A 27,305-nucleotide genomic window follows, 5' to 3' on the forward strand; every position below is an offset into this window, starting at 1 on the left:
ACCCCTTTCTCAGAAACCCCACTTCACAAAACCTCTCTCCTCTTTGCATAAGTCATTTCCATGTCCTCACTTTACTGAACAGCCTTCAAGTGCTTAATCTTGCATTTGTCTCGTCTTATTTAGAGTAGAGCCTTGGATGGCTCTTATCTATGTTTGTAAAGCACCTTGTAAATTAACAGCACTACAGAACAGGGTGAGTTTTTTAATAAACGAGCTAGACAGAGAGACAATGATGAGAATAATAAAAATATTCACCATCAAAGCAGTATGGGCTCCTTATTCAACAAGAGACAACAGTGCAGATATTGGTGTAGGTGTGGGCAATATCAAAGGCACAGCAGACTAAAGAAAGGAAGGTAAAAGAAACAGGCAATCCTCCAACTGGCAAGCCTGGAGGATCAACCTGTTTCCTACTCACTCCATGCTTGCCCTGTTTTGGGTTTGGGGTTTTTTTGTTTGGTTGGTTGGTTGTTTACAGTATCTCTTGCTAATGAATACCAGACACAAGATTTTGAGACAGAGAACACCTTGGCCTGCTGCAGTTGTGACTAGGCTTACATCCTTATAGATGACATCTTACTGAGTGATAAAGATCACTGTACTTTTTGGGTAGAAACTTTTATGCGTTGATTAAGTGGGAAATCTTAACCTTCACAAGAGCTAGAAATGTGATTTAGGCTTCTAAGGGGGTTTCCCCAAGAAAGGGGAGTATTCAAATATATATAAAACTTTTTAAAAGGTTGTCTTGGCAATTTTCCAATACACGTGCTTTGGTTTCACAAGTATTTCAAGCACAGCTAAAGGACTGCATGACTTGTTGCCAAATTTGTATTCACAGCAACCTCAATGGGCAAGAAACTTCATACATGCAATCCTGAAAAGCAAATTTAAAGCATGTTAAATAAATATATATATACACACACACAGATACTTTCTTCTGAGGAAAAGAGTACACTGTACTTTTAAGCAAAATATTCTACAGCAGAAAAATGCATAAGGTATTTTACAGCAAGTTGAAAAAATGTTGAAGACAGCATAAAAGTACCTTACATAGCTCCTGTAACAAGTTTATTGGCAGACTGAATTTTCATGCAAGTACCTAATATACATACCATAATAAAGATGGGGAAAAAAATAAAACCAGCTACCAGCTTGTGGGACAGAAGCTTCTATGCAAGTCAATATGGAAAATAAATATACAAATAGGAAAATCCAATTGGCCGTGACACTTCATTCAAAATATTGTTCTACAAAACACCTCACACAACAATATTTGGAGATAATAAGCAGGTGGCCAGGGGTTCTGACAGAAAAGATTACGTAAAATGTAGTTGCTGATTTAAGAGAGTGTATTTATTTATGTATTAGACTTACAGCCTGAGTCAAAACTCTTTGGAGTAAACAAGGGAAAATCCCATTGGTTCCTATCATGCTTACAGTGGTGATCCTGCACTCACTGGAGTCAATGAAAAAATTTCTATTGACTTCAGGAGAGCAAGGTCACAGTCTGGACTGTCTCATGAGAAGGAAGTTTTATAAGGGAGAAGAGAAAAAGGGAAAATTTGGAACTGCTTATGCCACATACTTGAGTTTGCCATGTTTCTCATCTGAAAGACCAAGCAGCCGGGTCTTCTTTTTAATTAAAGTCATTATTCACCAGACATCAGATGCCAAGATAATAGTAGAAGCCATTTTTTTAGAAGGTACATCATAAGGATGGACTAGATCCAGCTCTAACGATCAATATATAGCTGAAAGAATGTCTGCTTTCAAGCTCAAATCCTGCTTCCTTTAGGTGAACAGTCCTGTTAAGTCAATACCAAAATAAATCAAACCAGTTGGCCCTGAGCACACAGCCCAGGAAACCCAGGGCTCACTTTCAATTATCTTGTTTGAATTTTAAAGCAGTGACAGTGCTCCCCTGAAGTGCCAGGAGTCAACAGGCACACAGGTGTTTGCAGAAGGCAAAATTAAGTTACCTCATGAATGCATCCTTTGGTTTAGTAGCTGTTTTACTGTGCACTTATTCATGCTTCATAGCTAAACAAGCACGTAAGAGGTGTCCCCTGCTCATCTGCTGGCAAGGGTAGGATGCTAAGTTTTGAAAGTACTGCTGCCACGCAAAGGAAGACAGTGCTCTCTTGTCCCTAGTGCGCAGCTCTTATGGAGTATAACAGTGAAAGGTACTAAAAAGCCAAAGACATCTGCATGCATCATTTGCATTAATTGGATTGCCTTGTAATAGTCTTTCCCCTCCTACATGTTCACATCTATATTTCCTCCTGCTTGTTCACATGCATCTTAACACTTTTTATTCTGTTGAGCACCATATGCATTTCTCCTTAATATTCAGACGCATCTGTGAACAGGTGCTGAACAAATGCTAAGTGTTAACATACTGGCTTTCTGTCCCATTTCTGTCAGTGTTAGCAATCTAGAGGACAAGCATTCAGTTTGCAGAGTGGCTTTCAGATTTAAGAAAACTATCAGTGTCTTGACAACTAACCATCAACTCAGTCTATTCTCTGCCTAGATCTACTGAAACCTGTTGATTCTGCATTCAGGTGCCCAAAGGCAGCAAAAAAGGAAGAATATAAACTCTTCTCCTGCACATTTTAACTTCCATCTTGCACTAGATAAACCCTCATCTTGGGTTTGAAGTACATTTAAGGTACAGCTGAGAGCATGATGACAGAAAAACCCAAGAACAGCCTTAAAATATTTTATAATCAATGGATTCTCAGGAAGCCAAGGCATTAAAGAAGCTGGGACTGAACGATTTTTAAAGTGTGAAGATCACAGTAAGTGAATTCTACACTGGACACATCAGGAAAGCCATTTCAGGGAGAACTGCACTGAGAGAAAGGGAGAAAGCAGGCTGTGGAGAGACAAGCCCCTTTGGGCTCACTTAGAAAAAGCCCATAAATTTATAGCTCTTCACCCATAAACCTATACAGATCTGCAGTTTAAGGGCTGTCAATATTTGCAGTTGAAATTCAGTTACATCTTCACATTTAAACAAGAACACTCTCCAAGGAGAGATACATTTTATCAGCAACAATACCAAAGAAATGTTCCTGTCATAGAACACCTTCTGCATGCTGAAGAGGGAATGTCTGCCAGCCAGGCACTGTGGAGGACAGAGGATGAATGTTGAAAACTAGGGGCCTCTGGGTTACCTCTGATCAGGAGCCTGGCGTATGTGTTACTCTCAATACCCCAAATCCTTTACAGCTTAGCTTCCCTAGAAATACCGACGCTATTCAAGTTCACTAAGGACACTTTCCTTATCTCTCCATACAGAGCACAGACATAATGGGACAGGGCTCGCTAACAGAAGCAACCTCCAGGATACTCCCTGCTGTGAATTTTGCTGCCTTCCATAATGAAATACCTACAGATAATAATAGCCCTCAGGTGCCCAAGCCCAGGATGCATCTTAACGATCTCAAGGACTAGCCAAACAAAGGCTCTGTGACCGTTTCTTTGTTAGCTGTGGACTTTCCAGCCCAGAAGATGGTCCTGTGTAGAGCTTCACAGTTTGCAGAGAAGGCAGTCATCATCTCTGAAGAAAAGAAAGTACAAGCTAGGAAGTTACTAGGCTTGCACATTACAAGCCAGCACAAGTGTTGTGAGTAGAGTTGACTTAATCATCAACACTGAACTGTTTATTTTCAATTTAATACATTTTTTTCAACTAACATATTTGACAAGACCTTATTTTCACTTTCTTCATAGAAGTCAGGGGGCAGATATGCAATTAATGCTTCTAAAACTCTTTGAAATCCTCAAATGAAAAGAGGAAAATACAATTATTGTTAATAAAATATCAAACATCACAGTGATGTACTTCAAAACTACAAGGAAAATATCAAAGAAAGAGGAAGGCTTTCAGAAGGTTGCTAGCCAATTCTGTCCACATCCATTTCATCTCTGTGACTAATTCTAATCACTCACAAGGAGTGCTCTTTCAATGCAATATACGTGCAGGCAGCATGCCTTTATCCGAAATCCTGAATAATCTCCTCTTTTTCTAATTTCTTAACCAAGAAACATATGGAAAAGACACATTTAAAGGGAATTTTTATCTCTGTTTCATAAGCTGCCCTCTTTAATAAAGAAAGCAACTAGCACTGTGGAGAAACAGCACATCTAGACAGTAGGACAATATGACCATAGCTCAGCACATTCTTCAGTAAGCCTCAAAACCAGCAAGCTTGGTCTGGATGACATCAACTGCATCATTTATTTAAAAGGCAAAGAGGATGTCTGTCAATAGGAAGATGAATGGCTATGGAGCCTAATATTGCAGACAACAGTCAGAGAAACAAGTGAGTTTACAAGTCAGCCCTGATGTTTTCTGGAAGAGGAAAGCACTCTAAAAAGCTTGATGTTGCACCTTCATTTAATGCTGGCTTTTGCTTACAAATATATGAAGTACACACCAAGAGGCAAATATTCCTAGAAAAAACCCACATTATTAAAGGAAATAACATGTTCTTTTTCACAATTTTTTACCATACGTATTTATGAGAACCTCTCCAGTTCATGGGATGTTTTGGGGGAGGAAAGGTGAGATGTTTTGAAAGATGACAGCTCTTCTCAAAAGAAGAAGCTAAAAGTCACTTGAAAGGCAAAATTTACACACCATCTTCTAGGCTTCTAGGCTCTTCAGCAGAGCTTTTCTCTACTACCATTCCATCACCCACTAGATTTTTTCATAATAATGTCACATTCATGTCACAAGGTCCTGACTTAGATGCTCTTCTTCCTCACGGATATACAATATTTTATATATATATATATAAATATATATATTAAAAAAAAGGCATAAATTGTCTCTGCACATACAATTCAGTCCAGTCTCACTTTTAAAGTTTTACCTTTTTACTTGTTAGCAGTTAGGGACTGGACTGTTCAGAGGGTCTAGAACTGCCACAAAAGACCAGTTCAACCAGTTCAACTGCTCTCCAGATAAATAGACAAGGAATATCTTTCCATAATCATTTGACCATGATAATAGGCAAAGTATGATGTAGCACACACACCAAAGGGAAGAGAAAAAAAAAGGGAGCAAGGAATCCTATTTGCTATCCATTAATCTCATGTTCCTCAAATACATAGCAGTGTTTTGATTACTAGAGCTAACATCTGTAACAAAACAAGCAAGCAAAGATACAGTATCTCCCAGATGAAGGATTTGAGATTGCTGCTTCCACAATCTACAGGTTTCTAACCAAGGAGTTTCTAACAGCCCATAAAGTTACAGCCTTTGTTCCACCCAAGACATTTGCTCTTCATCAGTCGTGGAAGCCAGTAGTATGGCATGTGCAAAATCATAATCAGCGTTTTAACTGGATAACCAGAGAACCAGCACTGAACCACTTTAACTTGTTTTGGGCAAGAAGCGACACTCAAAGAAAACAGCAACTCTCAAAATGAGCAACCAATTTGAGAGGAACCCTAGGGGTACAATAGATCTAGATGTGTATTTGGAAAAAAGGTGAGTGACCTCAAACCTTGATAATGAGACCCAAAAAGTTAATGAAATCAAAAGCATAACCTTTCAGTGCAGGTGAAGGAACATGCTGACACAGCTGGACAGAATCATGTAACAGTGAATTCTTTGGCAAGTGTCAGAGGTCACATCCATATGGAGATTAAAGTCCCCTGGAATAAGTAGCATAGGTGACCTTAGATCAGACACAAGCACTGAGACTTCTCCAAGGAATGAAGCATTAAATCTGAGTGGTCAATAAATCAAAACAGCTGAGACCAATGTAGGTGCTGTAAATGAGCGAGGAAGGGGGGTATGGTTGCTGCAAATGAAAAGAAAGGTGGATGAAGAGTGACCTGGAAGCAAAAACAAATTAAAACATAAGCCTGTCTACCTGCTGGGGTGCTACATTGAAGTTAATCAATAAGGACTGCCTTTCAGCCAGGTAGAAATATTCATCCTGGTTCAAGTACACATATCACCTTTACAAATGAAATCTAAAAGCATAAAACTTCATGAAGTACCATGGAGTAAAATAGTGCTAATCATTTCCTATGGAAAACTTTCTATTGTGTGGCTATTTTAGGTGAGGCAGAGAAGAAAATACAAGGAAAAGATTTGGTTTTCCATCACAACATTGTGCTCTGTAATACAGAAGTATTTCCCACATGACCCATTAACATTCACTCTCACTATTACATGCGGACCACTCTTTTCCTCTCATTTGTTCCTTCCTTCACAAGTTTACCGTGAGAGAAAGGGAAAAAAGAATGAAAGTAGTTCCCTGGAGAGATTTCTGCTAGCCTGAAGAAAGCAGGTACACATATATCTGCATAGGCCAGACTCACAGTTATCCACCATTTTTTAAGCAAAATTTTAATTTTCTGCCCCAATATTGAGGGCTGATGGCATCTAATAACAGCGTTGCTCTTGCCATCAGAAAGTAAAAGGAGCATACCTGAGACCACAAACCGGGGAGAAGGACTATCACATCTACATCCCTAACTAGCTCTTCATTGATGGCAGAAGCCATCCTGACCAAACCATCACTGATGCAACCCTCAGGCATCGGGGCGCAGGTGAGCTTGCTGGCCCCCACAGCCTGCTTCCATTGGCAGCTGCTCAGCACGCCCAGACTCAGCGCTGCCCTTTTACAACTTCATACTGCACATCTATGGCACGCCAGAAGTTCCTTTAATATTATCATAAACTTTAAGAAAGAAAAATGAAAGAAAAACTCTGAAGTCTGTCTCACATATGCAACAAAATAAATGTTGAGGATTAGGCCTTGTGCCCTTCTGAGCATTCCTCCATTACCTGAAATATCAAATGACTATTTTGGGTTTAGCTGTGTAAAACAAATATTTGTAATCCACTAAATGCCAGAGGTATTTTTAACTCCGTTCAAGGTCATTCATCAGACAAGAATGATAGTTGTTTAGAGAATACAAAACAGCAATTGTCATCTAAGTCATTAGACTCTGCAGATTAAGTAAACAGCAGTTGCCAGAAAATAAAGTAGATGTTTGTGAAAGAAGCATTTTCTTCATTTCAAGTGAAAATTGAATCTTTATTCTCATGCCCAAGTATCATGGGTAAAACAGAGGGCAACCAAGGAAACTTGTACTCTGTTCTGTTTCAGTACTCAAAATTTACAAGGTACAAAGAACTTCCACGTTTCTGTTTTATGTTTTTTACATGCAAAGGTGTGTTTCCCTCCTTAAATGAAATCACTTCTATGGGACTGTAAAGTAATAGCACCGTGCCTGAATTTGGCAGTTAGAGGTAGGCAAATGAATAATTAATCATTAGTTAACCCTCATTTGAGAATCCACTCAAGAAAGATCCAGATATAACTGTTATCATTAAATGGTATGGTTTATGAAAGCTTTTCTGGTTGTCCTGTTTGACTGTCTTAATTTAGACGACCGACTTTGGCAGTGAATCTCCTTTCCATTAATTGCTCTGTGTGTATTAAAGTCCTAAAACAGTATTTGTTGCACTAGAAGAATCATCTTTTGCAAAAAACAGGAGCAGTGGATAAGACTGTGAATTTGAATGATACATTTCATTGCTGAAGTGAGATGAAATTTTCATGCGATAGGCAAATCAGGCAAATGGAATTTCGAGGAACGTTACAAGCAATCAGATCAGTTAATGCACTGGGCACCAGGCCATCAGCTCCTCAGCTGGTCTTCAATCCCTGGAAAAGCCCCTATGTCTTGATCACCACTGATTAATTATTTTCAGAGTTTGCCTCATTTTATATCAGGTTTTACATAGCTGTAATGGTTACTTTGGGTTTATTCCGATGGAATGGATGAGAAAAGCATCGCAGCAGTCCAAGTATAAGATCCAGCTGCTAGTTAAGCAATAAGAGGTCATAAAACTAAATTGCACAAATGCATTTTTAATTCTGAGTGGTATGAGGACTTGTAAATGGTTTCAGCATGCGAAGACTGTATCCAACCTGGCTGAACAGCTAATTGAACTTAAGCTATTTTAACTATTATATTCATAAATGCAAAGCATAAGTGAGCTTTCCAGAATGCCAACAGACTTTTTTTTAGTCAGTATTATTGAATTATGTTCTTTTTTTCTTATATGGAAAAAACTAACACTGAAGAGTGCCCAATATTTTATGCTACACTGTAACAGTACAAAAGACAATAAAAAAATATAATCATGATCAAATAAAATGAGAATCAGAACCTGGTAACAATTTCCCATAGGCCCACATTATAAATCATTACCCTGACTTACAATGCTAACAACCAAGTAATAATTAAAAAGGTCAGAATTCAGAAATTGTGAGAGCCTGTACATTTCCCATTTCATACTTATGATTCTTTTTCAAGGCTTCAACATTAATACTTTTTTTTCTTTTCAAGGTTCTGCAGATGACTTGAGCCTTTCAACTTTCACTTTTAAATATTCTTACATAAAAATAAAAGTGCAAACCTAAAATTTTGACATTTCAGTTGCAGGCTGTAACCCAAGGTAATCTCAGAGGTACAGTTCAGAAAGCCAAATCTAGAAATCTGAACTAGGTGCATGCACAAATGGGTGCTGCCACAACACACATTCTATGCTGATCTTTCACCTTATTTCCTCCATGCTATTTATATTTTTAAGCCTATGATCTTATGTAGCAAAAGGCCTTTTTGCAGTCAATATGCTGCTTGTTTTACCCAAATTTGGCATTTTTCATTTGGCAACTAACAACAATAAAGATATTTCACCCAGGCTTAAAATGTGAGTTCCTATGACAAAGCTATATGAATCAGTAAAAACAGAGTGTTAACAGACCCTTCTCAGAAACAAACTGAAGGTTAAGACATCCTTTTAGAGTTCCATAGATCCCCTTCCAACCACCCAAGAACCCAACTCTTCTCCCATTCTTATTAAAATGGACAGTCCTTGACAAAGATTGGGTAGATTTTCCATTATAATAAAGCCATTCAGCTTGAGGTAAAAATTTAAAATATAACTTTAAAATGCTGCTCTATGCTGTAACTTGTACAACAGGAACAAACTGAAGAGTAACATCAAAAGCCTTCCTCCACACCATATCTTAGCTTTGACAGAGACTACAACTCTGGAAGAAGGTTCAACAGTTTTATCCTTAGACCATATTCAGGCTTCACTGTCATCACTCAAAAGACTAGAGACGACTTGATTCCTGCAAATTATTGTATTTCGAAGGGGGGGTTCTACCACGAGGTGGAAATTTGCTCCCTGGTAACTGGGTGCATTTGCTTTGTGGTGTAGCAGCTGCAATAACAGCACTTTCCTACACCTGTATGCAGCAAGACAGTCACTGGCTTAGTCCCAGGGCACGTGCCAAGGTGTATTTGGATTGGAGGCTCCAAGGAAATAGAACTGAATGGGAAATCTCAAATTCCCAAGAGTTGTTAGATGTCCAGGTCTTATGTTGGCAAGGAAATCTATTTGAAATCAATCAATGGAAAAGAGATGTTTAAATAGTAGGAAGACACTTGTACATCTTTGTAGATCTTGGCCAAAAAAAGACCCAGGTCAGCCAGAAAAGGGGACATCATTCACTGCAGAAGAGGGGCACTGCCCTTCTTAGCAGGAACACTTGCCACCACTGGGTAAATTGCAGAACCAAGGTAGTGAAATTGTCTTTCTAAAGTATCCCAGCTAGCTTGTCAGACTTGACAAACTTTTATTCTTACCAGAAAACAACGGGCTTCCTCACCTGGTGAATTTTCCCTTGGCCCTAATGAGACTACCAGCAAACACGGAGATGAATTAGAATAGTCATTAAGGAGGCAGAGCATAAAAAATGAGCCACAGGAAAGGTTAGAGCTACGAGGGTGAATGAAGAAGAGCACATACCCTGTCACAATCGCTGCAGATGTGAAGGAAACAACCAGGGGAGAGAAGCAGATGTTCCTGTTAAAGCTGTGCAAATTTGACGGCTGCTTTCAAGGGTAATGGAGCAGCCATGGGTGGCAGGAGAGGGCATGCCATTAACTTACACGACGGTGGTTAGACTCCCCCAAGAGCCATTGACTTTAACAGCAATGCTCCACCATCTCCCCTCTGAATAAGATTAAAGGTGACCTGGTACCTGGCACGTCATTAATTCCAGTATCTTTCCACAAAGATGGTACTCTAAGATGGTTGGGTTTTTCCTCTTGCAGTGTGCACATTACAAAGGGGAAAATTTTTTAATATGTCTTCTGATCATATTCTCAAAAAAAGTAAAATCAGCAGTTACAATGCTTATTTTTCTTACCTTTAAAAACTGTATTGAGTAACTCATTACGAAACAGCTTCTGCTAGCATGGTTGGATTTTCTAAATCTCAAAACATGCATCGCCTCACTTGAAAGGTAATTTGTCAGAACAATAACTAACTTTGAAAATCCATGAACATTGTTGGATTATATATAGTGTCCTTCTGGTACTTGCTTTAGCTCAGTGTCTCACCAGGGACCGGGTGGGAAGGACCAACAGGCATTGCTCATGATAGCTGTTCTACAGAGCAGTAGCAGCCTCATAAAGGCAGATTCCTCTGCAAGACCCCTTGCTTGAAGGTCCTGAGAACCTAAGGAAAGGTCAGTTTAATCTGTAGTGAATCACAACAGCAGGAGACAGTGACAAATGCATTAGCGCCACTGAAGCTATGAAGTCCTTCATAGTCTATACAACACACTTGTGCACTGGCTGGATAGGCCATGGAAAAAGACTTTTCCACCCACACCCGTTCAATTCCTTTTATTTTCAGAGCTTCCTAGGACACTCTGCGTAGTTGGGAGTGCCTCTCATACACTACTCTTCGACTAGCCACCCCTTTAAACATGAACTACTCTACCGGCTCCCTCTGCTGACATCCCTCCGGCACCCACACCAGAGGACTCATTTCTGACAGCATCATCGTTGTCCAGCAGGTAGTTCCCAACAGCAGTGAAACTGGCCAGAATCACATTAATCTTACCCAGTCAGCTCAATACAAGAAAAGAACAGAAATTTTGTCTCCTATCTAGATAAGAGGGAAGAAGACAGCCAGAATGAAAATCACAGCCACAGCAATTTTTCTTAGGCGGAAATGTACTTACGAACAAACCCGAGATCTCCACAACTAATTTCACACTAACCACCTGTCTGATGGCACTTCCAAACACTACCAAGCAGATCTGGATTAGAAACAACGACCTTGAGGTGAAAGGCTCTGCATCTAATTACTCATCCATTGAGGCTTCCTGTTCTCATGTGATTGCATCTTGTAATTATTTTCAAGTGCCACTTTCAAGCACAAGAAATTACAAGACTTTCTTTATAGCGACTATAGACCTTTGGAGCACGCAAACCTGACCGTTTGAGATTAAGCAATATAATTAATGTATTTATTTCTGCACTACCACTACCATGAAGAGACTTCAATTGTCAGCACATTGACAGTCCTGGCTAGTCCAGTTTAATTCTACCTTGGCAAACAGAACATTTAAGGAAAATAATTCACACACCTGGACTACCATACCGTAACTTCTATAATTAAATAGTCTGACTTTTGTAAAGTAACAATATCTGCATTTCTGCATTAATAAAAATCTGAGTTTTGCTTTAAAAATATTACAAAATTGTATTGTTAGGCAAAGGCATCGCATTATTCAGCATGAAAATGCTGATGAAGAAATGGCTTTTCAAAACCTTTCTGTCACTTTATATATGATTTATTGCCTGCAAGCTTCCTGTTTAAATACTTCTAACCAAGTCCTGTACGTTTTATTCATGTATTGCACATCATGTAAGAGGAAATTTTAACTGAGGTCTCCAAAAATTTGCTTCTCAGAATGTAACAATGGCAGTACAGAAGTTAAGGCAAATTTTCCTTTTACTTTTGGGCAAGGTTAAGGGAGAGGCAAAAAAGGAGAAAGATTTAAAATGTGTAAAATGAGTGTAAAATACTTACTGAGTTTAAAACAATAAAATACAACAAAAGATACATTCTGCTGTGAATTCACACAAGGAAGGATGCATCTAGGATGAATATTTTTATTCGTTCTGAAATTGGTGGCAGAGGACCTGAAGTTGTCAGAAATATGTACAGTTTGGAAGTGACCTCAGCTGAGAAGGTATCAGTCTTCAACAACATAATCCCCAAAGACTTCACTTTTACAAGAAAGCAGGTTTTCCCCTACTGAGTTCGAAGCAACCTCTGCTCTGAGAAGCTGAAAAATAATGATCTATCTTTAATCACAACTTGAAACTACAAAGCAAGCCAAACCAATGAGCTGACAGTCAACATATTCAGAATTTGATCTGGCCATGTAGAAAGTATCCCTAACTCCAAATTACACAAAGTGTTGGTTTAAAAGGCTCAGCATTGCGAGACTTAGACCTTCAGATATGACCTTTAAAACCATCTGACACTTCACTTTAAGTATCTTACCTTTACTGAAGGAAGTTTGCCATTAAGTTCACTAAAAACACAGGGAAGCACCCAAACATATGTCCATTCCTAGCACCTACAGTTCCACGTGGGATAGCTAAATGCATCACTTTTTCCTCAGGGACCAGTTTAACACATCCTAGCAATAAGAGCTATTCCACCATCACAATGATGTAGGCAAATGCAGTTCTCCCAAGTACCATGACAACTCCAAGATAACACCCACAACAGAGTCCCTGAGCCACGCGTTCTGCATTAGTTGTGGATGGGACACTCAAAGAAAAGTGTGATAGTTCTGACAAGGTCTTCCCTGCTGCCTCCCCATAGAGCCCACTCAGGCCACTGTGTTTTGATGATCCCAGCCAGCAGATGATTCCCAGCAGAAAAAATTGGAGAAGTTTTCAAGTATGGCTTCCAAACTGACTGCAACAGTCAGTAGCCTGAAGGATGAATCACTGTATTTAGTGTAAATTCCACTTCCTTCCTGAGCTTTAGGTTCAAGTACCTTAAATATCAATAGTAAAAATCCCAGACCACCAACACTGTCTTGTTAGCTACAAAGGCTGCCCTTTTTGCTTCCTCTTGAAAGCTATTCAGACTGTGAGCTGGGGTGGGTTCGTTTCCAAGGTGCCCCTGGCTTCACTTTTATTCTTTAATACAGGTGAGGCACTGAGAGTGCTGAATGGCCACCTGTAGGCATGCTTTAGAATCAAATGAACAATGGGGTGTGTCAAAAGAAGAACTCTGCTACCCTCCTACTGAGAACTATTCCATTTTTCAGTTTGTACTCATTAAATTTTGCTAAATATTAGACATGAAATCAGACATGTTGTTTGGCAACAAACTTGACAGCTATTTCCAATGGACTAAAAGAACCAGTATCATTTATCCCCTGCAGGAATGCATTTTGCACTCTGAAATTAAAAGGTGCAGTCTCTTGAAAATCGTAACTCATTTTTCCTTTTTTTTTTTTTTAATTTAAAATCATTGACATTTTATCTGGAATTTTGGTAATATATTGTTATTAAATAAACACTGAAATTGGGTAAGAAAGACTAGATTTCTATTTCTTTTAATGTTCCTGGCAGTTTAAACCAGACTGATTTTTTTAAATGAAATTTGCACATGTACATCAAATTTCAGTAAAAATTCCAACAGAGGAAGTCTATTAATCTAGACCCCATAAAGCTTGAAAATATTTCAGTGAAAAAACAGGCATATTTATGCATGAAATGTCTTGCCAAAATTGGGACTACATTCTTTAAAAGAATTTCTCACATGTTCTTCCTAATATTAGCAAGAACAGCACTGTGACTGATCATGATTCACTGCTTAAAGAACAGGCGAGTTTCAGGTCAGAGGTGGATGGCAATTACTGGCGTGAATAGATCCTATATTAGAGATTTAACATGTTGCCAGTCCAGCACATTATCCTTTGTCAAAGTGCGTAGACAATATATGGAGGCTTACTGTTAGAAGTGGAAAACATCTTTGTTTGCAGGATTCTGTAAATGGCTTGGCCAGGTACCTTCACACTATGAAGTTGATGCTTTTACTGCAACGGAACAGGGACTCTTTCTCCCAGCTGCCACCTCAGACCATGGAACACAGAAAGTGATGACTTAAAATCTTTAAAAGAGGAGCCTGTAGCAAGGAGTGACCAGTTTCCAGCTACAGGCAGAGGGAACATACATAGCCCAGCCTCTTTTAGTAAGCAATCAGGCCTTGGGCATAAAAGTAAATACAACGTGGCTTATGTCTTATCTTCACTAGTACTGAACCAAGACAGGCAATTAGGCAAAATGAGAACGGACTCAGTGAAACCATTTGTTATTTGTTTACTGTACAGTATCATCTAATAGAGACTCCACGGAAACAAAATCCTTTCTGGAGGTCTTTGCTCATAACTTATTGCCCTAGAGACAAGAGATATCACTGATGCTATTTTAATCCACTAAGCTGCCTTTGCTCAGCTATATAGCAAGTCTTATAAAACTCTGCTGTGTACAAAGTCTCCTCTCTCCTGGCAAGACCACCAGTTTCAATCTGTAACAAGTCAGATTACGGCAAAATGACTAGTCGTAATAGTGCAGGGTATTGCCTTGTATTTTCAAATTTTAGGGTTTGCTGTACTGTATTAATGCATATCCACCAGCAGCCCTTGTCACCAATAATTACTATCCCACAGCAACAACACAAAAATACTTGTCAATTAACTAATTCCATTTTGACTGTCTCAGAAACAGAAGAGGAGAAATATTGATGTCTCCAAACCACAGTTAGCAGCTGACATCCTCTTTCTATCCAAGGGAGCTGCTTTCAGATGAATTGTTTAAAAAGATATTTGAGGTGGTTCTATAGAATCCAGTGAGGATGCACTGCACAACCTTCTTGAGGTACTATTAAGATCAGCACAAATGACAAATACTCCTTGGTGGCAAGAATTGGCAACTTGAGAAATGTATGATTTATAGATGGCCAGTATTTTAAAGGCTAAAAGAATTTTGAGAAGAGAAATTGCCTCTAAAAAATAAAGCAAATCTTGACTTTTTCAGCAATATGCACTAAATATTTAATAAGGGATCCTGGAGCTCAGAAAGGTTTAAGACACTGTGTGAGGATATTGAACTAATAAGCTCCTCCAGTAAGCCTGTAAATACATATAGTTAAACACTACCTAGTTTATTTTAATTATTTAACACAGAGACTGAAGGAGGTTAATGTGACCCAGAGGACTTGTTTATGTTGAAAACTATTGCCTCTCCTTACTCAAAAATCTGCATGCTGAGCTGCATCATAGCACAGAGTTACAAGGGACCAATAAGGTATAGAGGTTTACAGCTGCTTGCTAACGTCCAAATGACAGCATTTATACCAGGGCACTGACTGCGTGAAGGCACAGGTAATATAAAAGTCAGGCCCATTGACTTGGTTGATATCACTGGAAAAATTCATACATTTAAGTTAGGCACATAGTCAAGAATACCCTTGATGTTGGGGGATATTGCTAGCTTCCAAAATTTAGTTTTACAAACACAAAACCCCCCATTGTTTACCATTCAGCTCACAAATCATAACTGCTATTTGTCCTTCTCTGTCTGTTCAGACCATGGATGACATGTCAATTTGACATTCAGCCTTGACCTCCAGCTAAGATAGTGGAGAAAGCAGCCTTCACTAAGCCACTGAAAACAATGAAAAAACCCAAACCACTTTAAAACAATCCAAAGGATAGTTATCAAACAACAGGAGGAGAAAACCACTTTTGCAATCTTCCACAGTCAAAAAGAGAGAATTCAAGGAAAGGTAACCATTCATGGCCCCACTGGGAAAGGGGACAAACAATCCAGTTTTAAGTAATACTATCTAAGGCCTATGTATTCACCTGAACATCTCTGCCTTAAAAAGATGAAAAGCTAGTCTTGTATAAGAAAAAAAAAAAAAAAAAGGGCTCTAGTTTCATTTTTAACTGGGTATTTTGTTTTTCAAAAGAAATCTTGTTCTAAAACAATCGTTTTCATTTATCTTCAGGAATGCAAGCACAAGATGAGGCTTATGTTACTTCTCATACATGGAATGAAAAACCGTAAGTCTCATGCGCAGCATGATGTGCCAACAAAAAACACTGTTTCACTCTGCAACATCTCTGACTATTTCAGAGTAATTCTCAGAGTCATCGTTCTGATTCTACAAACTAGTGTTTAGACAACGAAGGTTGTTAAAGACTAAGGAAAAAGCCACTGAGTAGAAGTCATGGGACTCCTAGAGGATGCATTGGCAAAAGGAAAGCTTTGGAGTTCACTGCACTGATGGTGTTATATGCATTCAGAAGGGAACAAATAATTGAAATTTTGCATATGTGTTTCCTAGAAATAAAGAATCTGCTGTGCTAGAGCAATACTATCAGCAGATCCATGCACAAATGCAGTTTTGCAGTGCTCTACTGTTGGAGATCTAGTGACTTAGAACTGCAGAATCCTACCCAAAGGCACAATAAACACCGTTACTTCGGCTTCTCAAGAGACCAGCACTGGCACCTCAATCCTTTGCCATTCATTCTCTCACCACCACCACCACCTTCTTTGCTGTTATAAACAGGGATGACCGCCACCGTGCTTTGTTTCTAACTCAGTGCTCTGCCTGAGTGAAAGGTGTGCCATTTTTAAATACTTTCTGAGATCCAGGTACCTAAATTCTACAGCAATTCGATTTCCAGCATTTAAATAAGTTGTGTTTGGGGGTTTTGCCTTCTAGAAAAACGGAACTTCAGGAAAATTACTGATCTCACAGTAAAAACAACTTGATTTTCAAAAAAAGCTGAGGTAAAATGATTCCAAAACCTCCAAGTAAGATCAACATCATCTTCAATCATCAGTGGGGCAGAAAAAGACAGAAGCTCATCTGTACAAAAAGCATATTTAAAAATAATTAGTGATTCAAATGTTTTATCTGAGAATGAGCCCAGGAGGTACCAGAGACTTTTCTACCCCCAGTCCTGAATAAAAATAGCACACTTAAGTCTTAACATTGTTGGCTTATTTTTCCTTTTCTGCAGGATTTTCATTACTGCTTTCTTTTAAAGCTCTCCCAAGACTGAGTTATGTGCCCGGAGAGCTTTTAAAGGAAGAGAGCTTACTTGCCTGGCATCTCTTTCCAGCCTCTCTTAGCTCTAATTACAAGGTAAAGATTAAAAAGACAAATGAGTTTTATCATTGCATCCTTGGCCTTTTGGAGAAAAAAAAAAAAAAAAAAAAAAAAGGAAAAAAAAGTCAGCGGAGCTTCCAACCTCAGGTAAAATGTTGAAGTCAGCAGCTTCTACTGGGAAGGGTGGAAAGAAAAGATGAAATCCAATTTACAAAAAAAATTCACTACAAAGCTCACATGGCTTGTGGCAGTCTTGCTTGAGTACAAAGTTATGCAGCACGCAGGTGACATAATTAGGTCACTGGGGGCAAGGCTTCTTAGAACTATTACATAAAGAAATCCATAAAATTTCTCAAATTAGATTTCCTCCAGGTTTCAAGGAGGTTCAAAACAGCAACTCTGCAAGCAACCTGGAGTAAGCCCTTTCTGGAAACCCATAGCGTTGCAGTTATATGATCTAACTAAACAGTTATTCTCCATCATTATTCCATTCTCAGCTTGCAATTATTTATGGGATTCTTTCTGCTAAATATATTTTATAACTTCAGCACTGAACACGAAACAAGATTAAAGAGAAGCATAAGGCAAACTGCCATTGGTGTTTCCCTGTCATTTCAGGATGAGGAGTGACATTGTTCATATAATAAATATGGCTAATAAGAGTTAGACTTTGCAGATAGGATTTTTAGAAGTGTCTAAAAGCTGACCCAGGAGCGTTGAAAACAATGACCTTTCCTGCTCAGCATTTGTTGCTACTAAGTCAAATGGATGATATCTAATAATCAAAATCTAATGGAACAGAAATCAAGTGTGAGCTGGGCACTCACATGTGAGAATGACAGTGGTTGTGCTGGAAGAGACAGCCCCCAGTGTCAGGATCACAGCTCACCGTGACAAAACAGCTACAGGTCACAGCCAGAAGCAGCTGCCCATGTAGGCATTTACTGGATTTTTCAGGCTAGTGCAATATCTGCAACTGCTCCTCTATCGCCACAGGCTAGATGGAATTGCCCCACAGGCAGTCTTGTATCTGGCCCATTTCACAGTGGCAATGCCATGAAAACCAGCATTCAAACCATCACCATCTTCTCCCATCAGAAGATACCAATTTTTCTGACATTAAACAAACCAAATCCCATTTCAGAGGCAGCCATCGCTTCTTGAGGTGACTATAAGAAATAATGTCTCATTGATTGTGCTGCTCCACTAAGTTGCATCCATGACAACATGTCTGGTTTCTTTCCCATTTTACATTACTGTCATGCCTTCCATTCTCATCCACTTCACAGGGCTCAGGCATCTTCTGTGCCTCTCAACTACAACAACTCAAGTGCTGGTTCCAGCACAAAGGTGCATTAGTCAGCAAGCTGCCAGGACACAGGGCAAGTAACCCTCACAATTACACTACAGCTTTTTCTTAGTGGGGGCAACAATGTACCTCACTGTTGGTTTTCTTCACATTCCTCAAAAACCTACCACACTACAGATCTTCATTTGGTTATGTTTGGCCCAGCAGTTCCACAAAATGGTTGGGGAGTCAGTGACAGTAAGAGGGACTATAAAATTACATATGTCCTGCTCCTTCAGGATTAAGGTGTGTTTGAAATGCAAGATGTACACATGGTTCCCTTTTGAAAAGCACTGTGAATTAAACAGTCTCACTAGACACAGTAAGACTCAGCCATCTCTTGTTCTCTGCAACAGCGCCAGTTCCATTAACTCTGAAGCATTTCGTAATTAATTCAGAACATGCGGACTACTGGACTGGCAGGTATCACAATACACAAGAGCAAACTGAAATGGAACAGAATAACTAAAGAAAAGGAAGAAACAAATTACTCAGGACAAAAACCAAAGCATTGCTCTTGCCACCTGTAGCTAATCCCAATACTCAGAACAAGACACCACATAGAGATCTACTTAACAGCAGCCTTTTTATACAACTATTACAGCTACATAAATAATAAATAATCTCTCGACTATACTGTATCATTTCCTAATAAATGTACAGGAGACAATCCCAGTACACATCTACACTGTGCCCTTTAAACTCCCAAATTCCCCTTAAACTCCCCAATTTCTTAGGATCATGTCATGTGTCTGCCAGCTAGAGATGTTCTGTCCTCTCCAAGGATCTTCCATCATCTGTCACCTGGGGCATACGCTGCACCACTCCCAAAGGGTCAATCACAGAGCTAGATTAATGATGCTAACCAGTTACCTTCTCTGAATGACACAATTAAACCTAATTAAGAGATCTCTTTACTGGCAAAAAAGTCCTCCTTCAAAGTGATTTTTTCCTTTAGACTTTTAAGCCAACCAGATAAATTCAACAGCTGGGACAGCCCCATAAATCAAACAGCCCCAATTTCCATAGTGCAGCATCAGGTAATACATTCAGCCAGCGCACATGGTTTGTGTTGATAAGTTTCAAACAGGTTTGCGTCACTATATGTGCAAGCAAGTTCATGAGGAGGTGAACAAATTGCCAAAATCTTGTTTCATTCCAAGATTAGGGGCCATAACAGAGGTCAAGCATCTACCAGCTCCAAGTCTGCATTTTCCCCCACATAATAATTTTCTTTACTTTGTTATCTCCACAGTCTTGCCTAGCACCGTCACTAGAACCTGAGGTTGGGATTCTCTTCTACATATCCAAAAGGAACTACTGGGGAATTACTGTTAACAATCCAGTCACTGGGTGCCACTGCTACAGCATTTAGACAGCCCCAGCTGCTCTGGGGAAACAGTCTGTGTTTTGATCTCATTTCCAGCTTGCAACAAACAGCACCATCTTTATTCTACCCACTTAATACCATGTTCACCCCCTAGTAAATAGAAGTGTTTCCTCTTAAACTTAGAAGCACCTCCAAAGAAAGCAGGTGGGGTATTTTCCAAAATATACTTTGCTGTCATTTCAGCTACAGTATTTACTAATACTCAAGGACAATTAAAAATAAATAAATAAAATATATCAACATTTAGTTGCAAGAGACCACATGTCAAAAAATAAAAAAGCTCGTTCTGTTGATTGAAGTTCAGTTACTACCTAGATAACCCAAAAATGTTATTACCACCATTAGAACTTTAATTTTTGTGGCACTGTCTCATACTGCAGAGAGCATCTTAACTGAACAAATTTTTTCTCTTACTGTACAGATTCAGCACACAAATAGCTGAAAAATATAGCACTGACACTGAGGTAAACTGCCCACACTTTCATCCTAATGGATGGTTAGCCTCGGAGGTGAGCTGGATCCCATTTAAATGCTGGCACACATACAAAGTATTGTAGGCACTCAGCATAAAATGATGACAATTAGTTAAGAAACATGTTATGTTTTAAAGGTACAATGGTACGCAAGATGTTACAAATTTTAGGTAACGTAATTTACATCTTAAATAGACTCAAAAATTCAGATACTGCTTCAAGTAACATAAGGAATGTGGGATTGCTCAAGGTCAAGTCTAATTACAAAGCCTGCTAAGATGAGGATCATTTTTTAAGTAGTGGGAAATTAAATTATTTGTCCATGCTATCTGGCAGTCAATACCTACCTGTTTTAATCACTGTTGATATAGACTAATAAAAATCAGAAAGGAAACCTCCATAGCCAGTTGCAGTTCCCTTTCCGGGTGTTCTACCTGACATTCAGTGAGCCGAGCTGGTGGTCGCTGCAGTCTGACCCACACCAGGCACACGGACATACCACCTACTTGCTGGCTGACTCAGCCCCCTGGCTTTTTCAAGATCTAGTAAAGCAATACACATTCTTGGATGCTGTAAGAAGAGGAAACTGAAGACCAACATGTGCCTTTCCTGGATACACAGAGGTGAGTAACAGAAGATTAAGTAGGAAGAAAGTCACATGAAAGCTGGGAGAATACTGGACAGTCCCACTGCTTAACTCAGACAAAAAAAGGAATCTATGGATGTGTTCTGCTGCTGCCATCCAATGGGGAGGTTGAGTAGAAAGCACTTGAGTAAAGATCGATGGCTAACAAGGGCTGAGTCTGAGTCACTGTCAAACTGATGCTTATTCTGCACCTTGTTGCCAATGCCATCCAAGACAAAAGTTTTCAAAGTAAAATAAAAGTGGTGCTGAATAAGAAACCATTGTAACAGCCTGCTCCTTATGCACAAGGACGAAAAAGGCACTCTGCTGCTCCAGCTCATTCCCGGTGCTGCCTGTGAAATCACTCTATGGACTTGATCCACTTCAATCCTGCAGCTGTTTAGCTGTTTTAAGATGCTGAAGCTGATAGAGGAATGGTTACACAAAGCTTTGTAACATGAGGATCTCAGCTTATACCTTCACAAATTTCACATCTTCAAATCTACAAATTTCATTGCAGTGAAAATGGAAGTTCAGCAACTACCTTGTACACAGACATTTGAAAAATCCTACTGGCTGCTGATCTGCAGTGATCAGTATCCAAATATCTTGTTAAATCTGGCTTTAAAAGCCCATATCTGCCTTGTTTGAGTACTTGGGAGCTCAGAATATAGATGTATAGAGCAAAATGAGACTTTCATACTCTGCTGTCTACTTAGCATCCCCTCCTAGATAACAGAGGGCCTCAGAATTCGTAAATGATAGCATAACATTTTCATTATCCACATCATTACTTGTGGATGATGAAGCAGAGGCAGTGACAACAATTTAAAGCCAACTCAAATTGTCAGGGTACAGTCTACAGGGCAATTTATGAGGAAGATAAATTTCTGATGCTAATAGGACTCTACAGCAAGATATCAATAGGCAAGAATTCCTCCAGCAAATCAAGGAGAATGGGAGGGAAGCAGGGGGAAGTGGACTGACTTGGGATCAGGAGAGAGGAAAAGGCAAATACTTCCTCAAGTCTAGCTGCACAACCAGCACTCTGCTTTGTGAGACCGAGATGCTGCTGAGACTGACTCTTCTTTCTCTGTCTGTATTTTTCATACCTTCATAATATTTCCTGTAAAATTACTACAAGCAACATGAAATTATCATTTAATCCACAGCATCAAATCCCACTACACAGAGCTGTCCTAAACAGCAGTAGTGGTGCAGCAGTCAACCAAGGGGATGATGCTTTCTTCTTGGTATATGGGAGGAAGTAGATGAACTGGGGCCCAATAAACATCATTTACCAGTCCGGACATTCACCTATACCATCAGCAGAATAGAATAATCATAATTCACATTTCAACTCTTTTGACTACTGAAGACATACTCACATCAGCCTAACTCTTTGATTATCTTGGGATTTGTATAGCCATTAGAAATACTGACACATGTTGTCTTACTTGTACAGTTCACCTTCCTGAAAAGCATGGATGCAAAAACTTTCTACTCTCCAGTAAGTCCTGAGTGCTGCAAGTAATATTCCACTGGACTCAGGCAAAACTTAGAGCTGCCTTGTGATTACTTGTTATACATTGCATCAGGCACTAAGTCAATTTTCTACAGAGAATCTGCAAGTATATCTGCCCTTATTTTCTCTGCCATATGGTCAGTTCAGCTCTGTCTGAGCAAGATGTCAAGCCCAAGACCCTCTCAGTGCTTAATTTCAGAAGGATTAATTTAAGATAGCTACATTTTGTCAGTAAACAGATGTCCTTGATTTGCCTCTACACAAAATACAAAAAGCCCATTTACCTTTTAAGATAATTAACTGCAGCATTAAACCCCCAGTAATTCACACATACCCATACAAACAGTGCATAGAAAAGACTCACAGCACATAGCACGAAGAATAACCTCAACCTTTGAACATTTTTACCAGGCTACTACTTAACCATGGCTTAAACTTTAGCACTTGTTTAGATACAGAGCAGCAGAATTAACTGAAAATGTACAGTATATTATTTAATCTCTGATTCTAGTCAAGAGGGTATGTAATCATTAGTGCAGACCTATTTATCTTCCTCTCGTTTCATCATTCAGTAATTTAAATGTGATTTTTGAATTTCAATTGGCTTATCAAGTGCTCAACGACATCATGAGATCCTCTCTCCACCAAAAGTGATTTCTACCTTTCTTCTTCCTTGAAAACTGTCATGTCCTGTTCACTCCATCAATCAGTCTGACATTATCTTTCTTTCACAGAGCAGATAGCTTAAGTCATCAGATTTATGCAAAAAACAACAAGTAGCTCTCATTGCCCCAGAGAGCACTTTGCAATTGGATGTTGTTCTTTATACACACTCCTATTGAAGTGCAGTGTTTATCTTTGTGTATTTCATGCCTTCTTTTTATATTCATCAATTCTTTGCTTAATGCTTTATTTACAGTATAATATCAATGACCTTTTAAAAAAAAATACTACTTATTGATTTTCAAATGTATAGAAAAAAGACAAAGAGGAAATGGAAAGACAAGGGTATTTAAGAAACCCATTAACACAAAATGGGACATGTGAAATACATATTCACATGCTCACGTCACTCATCTGTTAAAACACAGACCTCTCAACACACCACAGCACACAGATAACTCCAGTCATCAGCATCTTCCTTTCATGCTTCTCGCCCTGTGTGGCACCTCCAGTAAGGATCAAAAGTACCCTTGCTTTCATTTAAGCCTGTAATCTCATTCTTCAACTAAGCTGTCACTCCAGCTTCACAGGGAAAGAATGGTGTTTCACTGAAAACTGCTTATTGTAAATGTTGCACATCTTGGTTCTGTCTTAGGACTTTATTGTATTTTTTTTAAGTTTCTACATCTGTGGTTAGCCAAACGGTGGAAAGGAACGGTACTGCCCTTGTCCCTGGCAAAGCTCAGGGGTCTGCATGCCCTGAAGAGTGATGCTATCAACCAGCCATTTCAATGGGGCAGTGCCAGAGTGCTGTTGGCTTTCTACATAGTGAACAGAGAGACAACCTTGTCACCTAAGCATCACAGTCACTGCAACTCTCACAGGGAACTAAGCAGGGCATAACAATGCTTCCTCCCCCCTCCTCCTCCTCCTCAGCTGGCATAGTTTGTGATTTAGCAAGCAGTGGTCATGACAGTGAAGGGGTGGTCAACCTCCTCTCTGCCAGAGGTCAATACTGCCTCTCAATTCCAGTTACCCTAGTGTTACCTGTGCTTCACACTGACTTCTGAGTGAAATGAGTATCAGTCAATTGGTATGCAATGGCTGTATTGCCACCTCGCTCACCTGAGACAGAAGGACCCCACTTCTTCTCTTCCCCATCCCCACAGGCAAGTGGCAAACCAGTTCTTTGCAAACATGCTAATGTAAGAGCAGTGGCAATTAGCAACATCCATTGTCTCCTTACAGCCATCTGCCGAGGCTGCTACAAAACAGACATCTTTCCACTGCTTGTCCCCGGCTGAATTTATCACTTCACAACATGCAGTTTTTCCTTGGTTAAGGCATGACCTTGCTAATACTGTTTTTTATCTAACAGATCTCAGACTGAAAGCCTATGTCATAGTCCATTAAAAAAAATACAGCTAGCAAAACTTATATACAGTAAGAATAAAGTACTAAGCATTCCATGCAAAATGTTAATAATAATTTAAGAATGCTATTTCTTTACATGGCCTTTTGACCACCTCAGCTAATGGACTCTGGACTAGGGAATACTGGAAATAAATTTGGAAGGACCTTACCAGTTAGTTGTCAGCTTTGATAGACGTGTACCTTCACCGTAGCTGGCCAGAACAGTGCAATGATGGTATTCAGTATTTAAGTAGTGCTCTGTGTTATTTGCATAAATAGTAGCCCAGCCACCAAGTCCCAGGCAAGGCAATCTAAATATGACCTCTGGCACTGTTCTGCAACTGAATCCAATTTGTTCCCAAGACCTGGAAGCATTCAGCATGCACACATGTGTGTTTCAGCCCCCCATCTGTTAAATGAGAATAATCACACTTCATTTGTAAAGCACTTCATGTTCTACTGACAAACACCTTGTGCTGCTTTGATTTCACCGAGTCCGGCTGCCAGAGCAGAGTTACTCCAGTGTATCGCTGTCTATTTAGACAGAAGCACTTGGGGCAAAGACCCTTCTCTTTTGTTGAGAGGCAATACAGAGAGAATGCTACATCACCTTTATCCCGCTGGTAAACTGGTCATTCTGCAACCATAGTTATTTTTAATGCTGTTTTGATGCCGTTCTTATTACAGCTGAAAGAAAAACAGCAATGATTTTGCAAAAAAAACTACTCAGTCCTTGGTTTTGATCCAGGATTCGGTGGATCCAAATCCCTTGTTACTGGGGAAGGGTCAGGAAAATGCTTTCCACAGTCACTGTTGGATTAGATTTGCTTCCTCAGAAGAAGACATGTTTTCAGAGTAAACTCTTTTCTCTCTGCCTTGGCACAAACTACCATGTGATACTGTCTGATAAAGGGACATTTCTTTACATTAGCATAGCAGACTTATTTGTCAGTTGTAGACTAATTATCTCGGCTCCTTGTCTGGGGACTGTGGCATCCCTTGCAGTAAACAGCATTTTGCTGAGGGCAGCAATTTTACTCCATTTCTAAAGAATGTCGACATAAAGTTGTGGGGTTTTGTATTTCTAGTAGAAAGTGTGTGGTGGGGGGAGAAAAACAGCACACCTGCCACAGTAATTCCAAATGAAATGTTAAACTAGTGCTTTTTCCTATGTAGTTCAAACAACAAAAAAAAACTGAGCATAAGTCTGATACTAAAATCCACTGTTGTTCCCTATTTCTGAAACCTTGGAAGTAGAAAAAAAAATCAGAAAAATTAAGTCAATGCAAGTAAATTATGAAACTATTATGAACGGGCACTCCCAAAACCAGAAAACTCATCCGGGCACACATTCAAGCAAGTGACAGTCCTAAAAGGCAAATTCCAGTGCAATCAGGCTACTTTTTTCTTTTTAAGCAAGATGCATTTGGAAACACTAAAAATAAAAATATTAGTAACATAGTAATTCCTCAGTGACCCAACAGTGCTGACTCCAACAGGGTGCACTGAGAGAACGGTTGGGACCTCCTTCCACATTTAGACTGTTTTACGTAAGAAATTTCAGTCAATTTAGTTTGGTGGGTTTTTTTTGTTTTGGTTTGGCTTTTTCAGTTGGAGGAATACCAGCATCTGCTGAAAGGGCTCAATAGACAGACATCATTAGCATAACCACAATTCGGGCCAGACACTCATGTTGCCAGGGTGATTTACGCCAGTTGACATAATTTGCACTTTTTTCAAATTATACACTGACTTTATTTCCATATTTTCAATAAATTATATTTTCTAAAGACAATCTAAGAAAACTTAGGAGTAGCAACAAACATCAGTGACAATATACAGTCTAAGATCTTCCTGTCTGATCTCCTCTGAAGAGGGCATCTCCTCAAAATCGTCAGTCATAAGAGGACAGGCACCATTCCTTTGGGTGACCAGTTATTTGTTGGGCCTCATTTAAAAATTAAAAAAAAAGAAGGGGTGGGGGGAGGGGTGCAGGGTGTTTGTACAATTATAGCTTATTCATGAAATGCAATAACCTGGTTCCATAACTTCCTGTGCCTCAGTATAGTTTTTATTATATCACCAGGCTGTGCAAATGACATCACAGGGATGGAGTGAGGGAATGTGTCAGAAAGCCCTAGTACTTTCAAATTGTATGGTGCGTAGGATAGTATAAAAGAGATATAAATACATATTTATAGGAAAAACAGATACTTCCATGCTCTTTTTAAAGAGATTGTGTCTTTCACTGTGCTGTGCACTGGATTAGGAAGAGCACTGGATCCAATTTGTACCTTACAAAGGTTGTAGCTATGAATGAGGGACTCTCTCCCCTTTTGCGCTGTTTGTTCTGAAAGACCCTTGTGCTCTAAGCAAGCAAGCTAATGCCACCTTAGAGCCCTTGAACCCCCTCATCTTCATGTCCTGTCCAGTGACAATCCAGGCACAGCACAAAGGAAGCTCAGCATGCTCTCTATCAACTTTTATTTCCTGCTATGTAGAAGGAAATCTCCTAAGGGAAAAGGGAGCTATACAAGAAAGGATATACAGAGCATATGAGATAGATGCTCTAAGCTTTTTCACCCAACCTGAAAATAAGATGCATAGGAAAGACTACTCTGACACATTTAACTTTTTGCTTTACAATTTTTTACAATTTCATTTTTGCTATCAGGCATCAAAAGCCAACACGAAGCTAAAATCAGCTACATGCAACACCCTACAAATACCTGCTAACACAATCATGATCTGTTACACATCGATCCTGCCATTCCACCCCAGAGGTATAACACACCAAGCTAATTTG

General features: G+C 39.4%; 1 protein-coding gene across 9 annotated transcripts in view; it reads right to left on the minus strand.

The window, feature by feature from the left end:
- The window catches only part of TAFA4 (TAFA chemokine like family member 4), a 93,785-nt gene that overhangs the window by 16,889 nt on the left and 49,591 nt on the right, over positions 1–27,305 (minus strand). The window lies entirely within an intron of this gene.

The sequence above is a fragment of the Falco cherrug genome, chromosome 4 (assembly GCF_023634085.1).
Source record: "Falco cherrug isolate bFalChe1 chromosome 4, bFalChe1.pri, whole genome shotgun sequence".
NCBI classification, from domain to species: Eukaryota; Metazoa; Chordata; class Aves; order Falconiformes; family Falconidae; genus Falco; species Falco cherrug.